Raw genomic sequence first — 12,599 nt, 5'->3', positions numbered from 1 at the left:
TAACCTATTTAATAAATAGAGTCTAAACTCATCCATCCGGTCTAACCACGTGGCTCATCTGATACAAAGGAGAGGGACGCGTAATTCCAGTTCTTACATTCCTGCACCTGGTCAGTACAGTGATAACAGTATCTTAGCTACGTGTAATTAACTAACTGATACTACAAACACATATACATACATATGCCTTGTGGCAATCTTAGCCTGCTAAACTTGTATTTTACTGGAATTACATCACATTCCCCCCTTTGATGCCTCTGATATTTCACAATTACTTGAGGCATCACTTAACCTTGGTTTGCATATACCTCAGGTTACCATGAACCAGACCAGACTTATCTTATGATGTGAATCTTTTAACACTCATCTTCCTGCATTGGTTCTCCTTGATCTAGAGCCTTATACTTATATATCGCCATTATCTGTGCAGCAGCCTTCCTCTCTGCTATACTTCCTATCAGGCTTTGCACAGACCTAACTACTAAGGGTATAAGACACGGTAGGAGTAGACACAACAGTAAAATCAGTAGGACTCCACCTACCACTGCCTTAAGCCCTCCAAACCACTCATACCAGCTACCAAACCAACTACTTGGATTGTACCCTTTCCATACCTGAGTAGGCACATGCACTAGTTTAACCATATGGCTAGTAAGCTCAGCTATTGCTTGCCCTTCGTCATCTATTTGAAGACAGCAATTGCTCAGGTTAAACTTCCCACATACACCTCCCTCTACTGCCAAAAGGTAATCCAAGGCTAATCTATTTTGGTACACTGCTGTCCTCATCCTGGTATTATGCTTCGCTAGAAGATTGAGTGCTTGTGAGGTCTCATTAGTAATAATCTCAACCACCGCCTGTAATCTTATAATACGGTTGAGCATATAAATTGGGGTTCTATAACCAAAGGTACCATCTTCTGCCCACGTGGCTGGCCCATAATAATCTATGATACGCTGGGGAGGCCATTCATTATCTTCCCAGGTGCCTATCTCTAAGGGTCCCCTTTTCTTCCTATGATTCACATCATACACTTTAACACCTAAAGTCTCACCTGTTTCAATCGGTAACAAGAAGAAGGATGGTTTGAGCATACCCAACACACATGCCCCTTCCCAGTCCTGTGGCAACTCCGAATAGGCTTTCTTACCACAGATCCAGTACAAATTTGCTGGGGCTCTCCAGGTAGATGTGATGGATAAATCAAACCACACATCCTTTAAACTGGCATATCTAGCAAACGGGTTAGATGGTTCTGAGACATTTGAAGCCGACCACCAAGTTGTATTTTTAGTATCATCATCATAAGCTTTTTGCCCTAGACAAGTTAATTCTCCTACAGAAGTATTATACATTATTCCTTTCCTTGCTATGCAAACATAACCTATGATGGAGGTCTTTAATCTCCACTCAGATTTACCTCTAACACTCAAATGATAATCGGCTTGTGTAGATATTAGTTGGTCAACTGCCTCAGAACCGGACATTACCTCCTTTGCTTCCCAAGGCCATTGGTCTCCCATGTTAGTACCTCCACACACATAGCAGTTGGTAACATTAAGACTACCGGCAATACTTTCAGCTAGGTCAATGAACAGGTTTTTAGCGTTATGGGGGATCTTATTATCTATACTCATCTCTTCATAAAAGGAATGGTATACTTGATGAGTCTGGGAGGATACCGTATCAGTCTCTATTCCTATAAACAATAATGTCCCAGGATCTAAACCCGTCCCGTATATCTGAAACCCAAATAAATTTCCATACTTATCTAGGAACTTGTCGGGGTTATTAATAAGTATATGGACTGGGTTGCATTCCATAGACTTACAATAAGGGCTAGTCGGCAACTTAGTCACTATCATGTCTTTATCTACTGTCTGTCCCCAAGTCGCCCACCCCACACAAGACCAATATGGACAAAAGTTATAGTCTTTATTTGGGCATCTAGGACTCACATATTTATTTTTACTACTGGGACAAATATATTTATCATTAGACCCATACGTCCTCTCCCATCTAAGATCCCCACATACATTCCACGGTTTTCTACCACTTGATATCGCCTTACATGCATCAAATAGCAGAACACCCGAAGAATGTACGGATTCTAACACCGTCTTATTAATTAGGGTCCCCTGAGGATCTCCATTCCTGAGAGTCAACCAAATTGTACGAGGTTGATACTCTGGACTGAAGCACTTAGGTTCTCCTACTCCTAAATGGCACACACTATAGTCTATATTTAGGTATCTACATCTTGATACCTCTCCTTTACATTCGTATTGTGAATGCCAAATTAGGGTTTGGGAAATATGGTTACCTGTTCTCGTAGTCTTAATGCATACCTCACAGCTAGGAGTGTCGGTACCTCTACCTTCCTGAATATAAAAACACATATAAATAAACACAATCAAAAGCACATCTTTCGCCGTCATCCTCAGTCTTCGTCCGTGCGATGGAACCTCAGCTTCCAGGATGTGAGGGCTGCAGGGAATGGAGTTCTGCTCGTCTTCACAGGTGTCCCTTCGAGACTTTCCTGGCTTATACACTATGTGTTGGTAAGCGGACAGGCTTTATTATGGCCTTCTCACTCACACCTGTAACAATAAAATTTGTAATCCACAATAATTCCTCGTTACTCCGACTGAGTAGTGCGTTTCAACCGGATCTTGCAGGGATTCTCTGGATCTGCTGTAATTTGCCAAGAATCGACTGCTGCTGGTTTAACCCTGGAGTGATGTATCCACGGAGTTACTTCGGCTACTTTTATCGCTGTAGGGGTAGACAAAAGAACAACATAAGGACCTCTCCACTTGGGCCCTAACGGTACATTATTCCACTCTTTAATCCACACTTGGTCTCCTGGATGATAACTATGAACAGGGGGATAAATATTCACAGGTAATCTATCTTGTACCCATTTCTGTACCTCCTCCATAGTCTTACCCAACTCTACAACCTGCTGCCGGGTAATTCCTTCTCCCAACTGACTCAAGTCCCCCCTTAAGTTACCAAGTACGGGAGGTGGTCGCCCATACATGATTTCAAAAGGAGAGAGGCCCATCCTTCTGGTAGGGGTACTGCGGATTCGCAATAAAGCTATGGGTAAGAGAACGTTCCACTTAAGTTGGGTTTCCTGACACATTTTAGCCAACTGGTTCTTTATAGTTCTATTCATTCTCTCTACCTTACCAGAACTCTGGGGTCTATATGCAGTATGAAGCCTCCACTTTATACCAAGCATATGAGTCAGTTGTTGTAGGCACTGATGAACAAAAGCTGGACCATTGTCCGATCCTATAGAACAGGGTAGTCCATATCGGGGTATTATTTCTCGTAGCAGGAATCTTACAACTTCTCCTGCTTTCTCTGTACGAGTAGGACATGCTTCTACCCAGCCTGAATAGGTGCACACAATTACCAACAGGTAACGATGTCCACCCGATTTAGGCATTACTGTAAAGTCTATTTGTAGATCGGACATGGGGAGTCCCCCCATAAACTGGACTCCTGGTGGCTTTACTGGTCCTTGTCTTGCATTATTCTTAGCACACGTTACACATCTGCGTACAATGGCCTGAGTCAAGTTGGACAATCTTGGTATGTAGAAATGTTTCCTGAGAGATTCTTCAGTACTGTCTCTCCCAGAATGTGTCCCGTTGTGATAATTTTGGACAATTTCTACCGCTAGTGATGCTGGTATGACTATTCTTCCATCTTCTAGCTGATACCACTTGTTCTCCAAATACTTTCCCGGTTCAGTCTTTAACCACTCCTCTTCTTGAGCTGTATAAACTGGAGTCCATTGGGACAGTGGAGTTGGTATAAGAGCAGCTATATGCCCCACATACTCCTGTCTTCCTGATTCAGCAGCACGCTTAGCTGCACTATCTGCCATCCGATTTCCCTTGGTTACATCACCATCTCCTCTCAGATGCGCTCGACAATGTATGATACCGACTTCTTTCGGCTCCCACACTGCTTCCAATAGTTGTAGGATTTCAGCTGCGTACTTGATTTCTTTGCCTTCTGAATTCAGTAGTCCTCTTTCTTTATACAAAGCTCCGTGGGCATGAGTGGTTAAAAACGCATACTTAGAGTCCGTATAGATATTTACTCTTAAACCTTCAGCCAATTGTAACGCTCGTGTTAGTGCTATTAATTCTGCCTTTTGTGCTGATGTTCCTTTCGCCAGTGGCCGAGCTTCTATCACCTTGTCTATTGTTGTCACTGCATATCCTGCATAGCGGATCCCTTCTTTCTCATAACTACTGCCGTCGGTGTAATATTGAACATCGGGGTTCTGGATGGGAAAATCACGAAGATCTGGTCTACTTGAAAATACTTCATCCATTACTTCCAAACAATCATGTTGACTTTCAGTAGGTTGCGGCAAAAGGGTAGCTGGATTTAAGGTGTTTACAGTCTCTAAATGCACTCTTGGGTTTTCACACAACATTGCTTGATACTTGGTCATACGGCTGTTACTAAACCAATGATTTCCTTTGTAATCCAACAACGTCTGTACTGCATGTGGGACTCGTACATAAAGTTCTTGACCCAGAGTGAGTTTATCGGCTTCAGCTACTAGCAGGGCGGCTGCAGCTACGGCTCTTAGACAAGGTGGAAGTCCGCTGGCCACTGCTTCCAGTTGCTTAGACATGTAGGCAACAGGTCTTTGCCATGATCCCAAGTACTGTGTCAATACTCCCACAGCCATTCTTCTTTGCTCGTGTACATATAAGTAGAATGGTCGTGTGTGATCAGGTAGACCTAATGCTGGGGCACTCATCAAAGCCTTCTTCACATCTTCAAATGCCGTTTGCTGTTCTTGGGTCCATAAGAAGGGGTCGTGCTCTGTACCTTTGATGGCTGCGTACAGAGGTTTTGCCAGTATCGCATAGCTGGGAATCCATATCCTACAGAAGCCTGCTGCCCCCAAGAATTCTCGCACTTGTCTTCTATTCTTGGGTATTGGTATTTGGCAGACAGCTTCTTTTCTCTCTGGCCCCATAATCCTTTGACCTTCAGAGATATGGAATCCCAGATACTTGACAGTTGGCAAACACAACTGAGCCTTCTTCCTGGACACCTTGTATCCTGCCTTCCAGAGAATATGTAGTAGATCGTGCGTTGCTTGCTGACATTTTTCTTTTGTAACTGCTGCTATCAACAAGTCATCTACATATTGTAACAATACACATTCTCCTGGGATAGACTCGAAATCCAGTAGATCTTGACTTAGAGCTGAACCAAATAGGGTAGGTGAATTTTTAAACCCTTGGGGCAGTCTTGTCCAAGTCATTTGGCGTTTTGAGCCCGTTACAGCGTTCTCCCATTGGAAAGCGAAAATACATTGGCTTTCTGCGGCAATTCGGAGGCAAAAGAAGGCATCTTTGAGATCTAAAACTGTGAAGTAAGTAGCCCCGCCCGGAATTAAAGCAAGCAGGTTATATGGATTGGGTACAACTGGATGTATGCTAACAACCGCATCATTGACTGCTCTTAAGTCCTGTACAGGTCGATACTCATCTGTACCGGGCTTTTGAACAGGCAGCAATGGGGTGTTCCAGGGGGAAGTACAGAATTTTAGGATACCATACCGTATGAACTTATCCAGATAGGATTGGATGTTCTTCTTAGCCTTCTGCGGAATGTGATATTGTCTTAGGCTCACTGGATAAACCCCATGTTTCAGTTCAATTTTTATTGGTGGAATATTGCGGGCCAGTCCTGGTGGGTTGTTCTCTGCCCAAACTCCTGGTATGTTAAACAATGTCTCATCACTCCTAGGGTTTTGGCTAGTCAACACTGTATAAAGTCGCCACTCTTCTTCCTTTGGTACGGATAAAGTCATAATACCTGAAGGTCCATTAAACTTTAAGGATGTTGTTCCATTTGGTAGGAACGTAATCTGCGCTTGTAATTTTGATAGCATATCACGTCCCAGCAATTGGACTGGACATTCAGGCATATAAAGGAATTGGTGTTTTACTACGTGGCCTCCCAATGTACAGAGTCGACTTTTAAGAACCGGTTTTTCAGCACTTCTTCCAGTTGCTCCTATCACAGTAATAGTCCTTCCAGATGGAGGAGCAACTAGATTAGTCACCACTGAATGTTCAGCACCAGTGTCGATCATGAACGCACTCCTTTTCCCCCCTATTGATACATCGACCATAGGCTCCGCTCGACCAAGGGGGATGGAGCCCGGTCGGTATCAATAGTCCTCCATGACAGTGTCAGCCAATCCTACAAAGTCCCTACCTTCTCTATCGCGGGACCTTTGCGCTGCTGGAATATACCTGTCTTCCCTAACACTTCCTCTGTTCCCATTACTCCCTCTATAACCATTACTCCCTCCGGGGCCTCCTCTACCTCTCGCTCTACCTCTAAAGTTTCCGTAGCCTGCCCTGGGTTGGTCTCTCTCGTACTGCTCTCTTTGCGGACATTCGTTCCTCCAATGCCCTTCTTCCTTGCAATACGCGCATTGATCCCTACTCAAAGGCTCCCTACTCCATCTATTATTGCCTCTATCTGGGCCCCGTTTATCTACGCCTGCGATCGCTACCGCTAGCATATCAGCCTTTTTACGCATCTTGCGCTCTTCCTCTTTCTTACTTTCTGTATCCCTGTTCATATAGACCTTATTTGCTACCTCCATTAGTTGGGTGATGGACATACCTGCAAACCCTTCTAACTTTTGTAGCTTGCGCTTAATATCTCCGTATGCTTGGCTGACAAAGGCGGAGTTAACCATTCGGGAATTGTCTGCGTCTTCCGGATTAAAGGGGGTATACAAGCGGTATGCCTCCAATAATTGGTCATAAAAGACACTGGGCGCTTCATCGCTTTTCTGGATCACCTCAACTGTCTTCGACATGTTAATGGCTTTCTTTCCTCCGGCTTTCATGCCAGCAATTATAGCGTCTCTATAGGCTCTGAGTTGAACCATATCAGCACCATTTACGTTCCAATCGGGATCGGTGTTGGGATAGTGTGTCGCGGCCCATGCTGCTGGATTGGCTTGGTTCAAAGCACGGGCTCTATCCTCTAATGCTTTAATGGCTGCTTGATTTATTCTTGTCCTTTCCTCATTGTTAAATAAAGTCATTAGTAACTGCTGGCAATCAGCCCATGTCGGATTATGCGTCTGTACTATTGAGGTGAACAGATCAGTCATAGCTTGTGGTTTCTCAGTATACGAGGAATTATGGGTCTTCCAGTTTAAAAGATCGGTTGTGGTAAATGGGACATATACGAAGACTGGGTCAGCGTGTGCCATTTGACCTGCGGCATCGATATAAGCTGACCCGGGATTCAGACGAAGAGGCATCTGATAGTGCTTTAATTGTTGGGCACCAGTCAACTGTCGGGTTTGGATGGGGCTACGTAGAGAGGCGTCAGTCATGGGTTCCGGTCGGGGAGAGATAGGGTATGGGGATGTGGGAGGTCGGTTTTGGGAAAAGGTCGTAAATAAAACACTTCGAGCCGAGCTAGATGAAGCTTGACCGGAAGTCTGAAGTGGCGCCAAATCAGGATATTCGTTTCTAATGGGGGTGGATTCTGGTTCCGGAAGGGGAGATTTAGTACGAGGGGGGGTGGATCCTGTACTGGAGGAGGAAGCGGAAGTGGATGAGGGTAATGAGGGGAGGGGTGCAGGACTTCCTGCGTTTGCGTCACTTCTTCTTAACGGAAAGTAAGGGGGCGGCAAAGGGATCTCGGACTCAGGGGGCGTGTCCAAAATGGGCCTAACACCAGTCCTAGTGGACGAGCAAGTCCTAGCTACCATGAGGCGACACTGCTCCTCGTGGCATGTCTGGAGCCATTTTGGCGAGTCATTTACGGCCTGTCTCCAACAGTCAATATAAGGAAACTGGCCGTAAAGTTCAGGCCTACCCGATACAGCCACGTGTAAGCGCTGTACCAGAGTTGGATCCAAACTGCCACGTGGCGGCCATGCCGCAACCAAAGTAGGCCACTCCCTAGTACACAAAGTGACCAAACGTACAGGAGACATCTTTACCCCAAAATCACAAACTTTGAATCCCTTTTTAAAATTCTTAACCATACATCCTAAGGGATCCGGAATCGTTGACTGCGACGCACCCATACTTAACAATGGAACGTCGTCGACAACGAATACTATACACGCGTACTATTCAACAGTCACACCCGTTTCCTCTGGCAACAGCACCACGTGGTACGGTTACCAAGTGAAACGTACACAATAACAATAAACACTCAGGGAATTCCCGTACACACACAGCTGTTACACCAGTCACTATATAATCAATATTATGCCCTTTGGCGTAACTATACAGTCACCCACGCTATAATTCTCTATATACGAATTACCCGTCTATAACACACCCCAGTAACATCGTCTTTTACAAATAGCGGTTACAGTACGGTTAGCATAGGTCAAAGCACAAGTTAAGGTCACAATACAATTATTAGTGGTTATGGTGTTAAACATGCAATGGACGACAATGATTAGTACTTATTATATAATGTCAGTAAATATACAGGGTTATGGTACCGTGCACTATAATACAGCAACACACTATTAACACTCTCGCTAGACGGCTGAGCTCGCGCTATCTAACAAGATATACACTTTACTAAAACAATCGTTAACACATTTACAATTCCCAACTAAACTATTGGCCAGTACCTTGAATGGACTACCTAAAACTATATACACCCGTTTTGGTTAGCCACACTGCCCAATCACCACATATATAGCGAGCTAGAGAACCGAATTTACACAGGCGCCTCTTAGTCGCACTATCAAAAGTCTAGTGGGTTCCAAATTTACACGCCTTCCCACTTAGCCCAGATAGGATGAGAACTAGCGAACCGAATTTACACAGGCGCCGCTTAGTCTCCCGGTCCCTCCGACCTAGCGAACGTAATATACACCCTAGAACGCTAGTCTAGACAAGACACCGGTGTCCGGCTAGGGCTATTTACACCAGGACCCCGCCTGACTAACCAAATCAAACGGTCTGACTAAAGAGCGTTCGATCGAGCGGTGCGCCTTCGCTCCTTCCCTCCGACAGAGGGGGCAGATACACTGATTCAAAACCCCTTTGGGCCTACCGCACAATCGGTATACCCCTAGTGGGTCCTGCCGTCTAAAACAGCAGTTGTCTTACCTCCTCGTTCCTGAACCTGAGTTCACACTCATCGACGGGGACACCCCAGCACTTCTCACGTAGAGGCCGATGATCTCCTGGACAACAGACCAGTGGCGCCGAGACGAAGGGAGGTCCACGCAGAAGTTCAGGGGTGCAGCCGTAGAGAACGTGGGCAAAGATAGACCGTCTCACGCCTCTGCCTCTCAGCTACCGTTGAACGATGAGCTTCCCGGCCAATGCACCAAATGATACCGGAGAAACTGACGGAAGCCAAGCACAGAGAGATGGACACAGGTTTCTTCAGGAAGGAAGAGATTCTTTATTGGATCACCGATCGGGACTCAGAGGGACTAGCGTCACCAAAATACAGCAAAGTCTGAGTACTGAATACATAGAGTACATTCCTTATATAGCACTGTAGCTCCTCCCACAATTAACTACACCCACACATACCCTTAACCTATTTAATAAATAGAGTCTAAACTCATCCATCCGGTCTAACCACGTGGCTCATCTGATACAAAGGAGAGGGACGCGTAATTCCAGTTCTTACATTCCTGCACCTGGTCAGTACAGTGATAACAGTATCTTAGCTACGTGTAATTAACTAACTGATACTACAAACACATATACATACATATGCCTTGTGGCAATCTTAGCCTGCTAAACTTGTATTTTACTGGAATTACATCACAATATAAGTGAACAGCAAACACACTGGTTTCATAATATTACAGTGTTGTTGCCTGCCTGTCTGCCACCAGCTCCAGTTCCTTCTCTTCGGCTCAGTCCTTTTATAGAAGTGATTTATATTTGCCCCTGCCGCCATCACACCCGCTGTGACCCTCACAGAGCACTTTATCTCCCACCGTCGACATCACCCCAGGACCTCTGATACTGGCAAATTACGTTGTGCGCGCTGACGTCACGGCAAGACCCGCATGGGTCAGCTTGTGAACGCCGCGCGCGCCACTTCCGGCTGCAGGGATCGCGTGACCCCGCGGAGTGGTCGCGTGGTACCCAGCCTGTCACCTGTCGGCGACCCGCCACGCCTCGTGAGCTGTTAATCGCTAGGCGAGACGTGAACTCCCCCAGCCCCCCTCCACTCACCTACTCTCGGTAATGGTAGGTTTCCACAAAGCAGAGCCCCTAGATCTCTTGTGCTCAGAAGGTAAGACCTTGCCGGCTAGATGCTGTTGAACTACAACTCCCGAGATGCTTTCAGCTGCTCGACGACAGGAAAGCATCATGGGAGCTGTATTTCAGAAGTGTTTGTGGTTTGCTCTGCCTAGGTGTAGCATTTTGGTAAAGGCTTGTGTGCCAGTTGTTTCCATTGGCTGATAATGTGTGTTCATAAGGACTCTGACATCTTTGTAGTACTAGCATTTAATTTCCCGCAAGCTGTGTGGAAGGGGGGACTTGGGAGATTTAGCGAAGGCAGGGGTATTCACCAAAGGGTAAAGGGTTATTTGCTGAACCTCAAATTATAGTTAATTGAAATACAAATTGCAAAATGTAGGCAAACACACATTAACATCTAGGCTGTAGTCACAGTCTGACAAATTTAGTCTGAATTTTGCAGTTTGGATTTCAATTGGCTGCAGTTACAACAAGCATGTCAAACTCAAAGGCTAGCAAGGGCCAAGTAAACAAGGATTACGTTTATGTGGGCCGCAAAAAAAAGTTTTTTTTTGTTGTTTTTTTTTTAAATGTAGGTTTATTTTTAAAAAGAAAACAGCAATCCCGTCGTCGTCCCCCCTCATCTACTAAACCGCAGTCCCCCATCTACTAAACCCCTGCCCCTGTTCTCACTCACACTCAGAGACACACTCACTGACAGACATACACACAGAATCACTCCAACACACACAGGCACACACATTCACTGACACACTAACTGACAAACAGGCTTCCTCACAGACACACACAATCACTCAGACACACAGGCTCCCTCACACACACTGACATATATACACACACACACACACATTCCCTCCAAAAAAAAAAAACTTATTTTAAAATAAACTTAAAAATATTTTTATTTAAATCCACCCAGCCTCCCTACCTTTGGTTTGACATCTATGAGTTACACGTTTAATAAATAAACCCAAATGTAAATTTCTAATTATAGTCCAAAATTGCTTAATTGAGAAAAAAAAAAATCTGTTAAATCAGTTATTTTTCGACTTTGGTGATTTTTGGCTTAACATGTAAAATTCACTTAGAATTTCCAGCAATTCATATTTTCTCTGGATTATTTACTAAATTGGTTTTCCTGGCACTGGAGATTCCCTTTAAGAAGGTGAAGTACATGTATTTTTGAATGATTAAGTAGTATAGTAATTGAAATATTTTTTTCTGAGCTTTGGCAGTATCTGAATAACTTAGAAATACACTTCATACAAAATCAAGGCTTGGAGACTACATTGAGGTTAGTATAAAGGTAAAAGTGATTTATGTTCAGATAGCAATGGTGTTTTTATGGTTTTATTTTGTTTATAAAAACTGGAACTAGACTTTAGAGATGAAGAAAACTAAAGGGCAATGCCTGATCGCCAAAGATATGGAAAGGCTGAATTTAAAAAAAATAGAGCTGGACAGGTTTTACAGTTCTACGAATTTGCTTGAAATGTGTTAATCCTGCTTTCTATCATTCTCAGGTTAGGGATTAACCCCATATTTGATGAATAATCACAGTATGGGCAAAATATATCTGTAATCCTTATGGTGTGTGTCCGGAATATTCACTTAAGTTTGAATTGTTGGTAATTAAAGGCGAATATCACATTTTAGTCAAAAATAACAATTGGAAAAATTCGATTAAGTCAGCTATGTTCTGGGTTGAATTTACTTTGAATTCCTGACAGTTCACACTTTTGAAAATAACACTGTGTGTGTATAATAACTGATTAACAAAAATAATTACTTGCTCTCATTTTGAATATTAGACTGTTGCACTGACCCATGGGTTCAAAGAGATGGTTATAAAACTATCACTACGCATCTTTGTATAACATGTCCAGCAAGCAAATATATTGTCTATTTTGGTGTATTAGTTGTGTAATTTCTCTTAGTACTCACTCCTAATGACAATCTGATATCAGGTGTCAGCTCCTCCACCATGTTTAAATCAATCTGCAGTAACGTGTTCAATGTGGTGTAGTCATATTTAAAGAGTGCTAACTGATACAGCATGGCAAGTGTTTACTTTTGAAAACTGCTGATGGACAGATGATGATGTCACATGAGTTGCATGTAGCGGAGAAGTGTCCGTAATACCTAAAAAATGTACACTCTGCAAGGTGTACAAAAAATTGTCTATCATAAAATATGGAAAGGTGGTGATTTTCCATAAGGAAAATTAAAAAATGTGCTTATTTTACCTTTAGCAAAAAATAATGAAGTAAATGTATCTTAAGAATAAAATAAAAATATTAAGATTAGACTGAAACA

The sequence above is a fragment of the Pelobates fuscus genome, chromosome 10 (assembly GCF_036172605.1).
Source record: "Pelobates fuscus isolate aPelFus1 chromosome 10, aPelFus1.pri, whole genome shotgun sequence".
Taxonomy (NCBI): domain Eukaryota; kingdom Metazoa; phylum Chordata; class Amphibia; order Anura; family Pelobatidae; genus Pelobates; species Pelobates fuscus.
Note: the sequence above shows the minus strand (reverse complement) of the source record.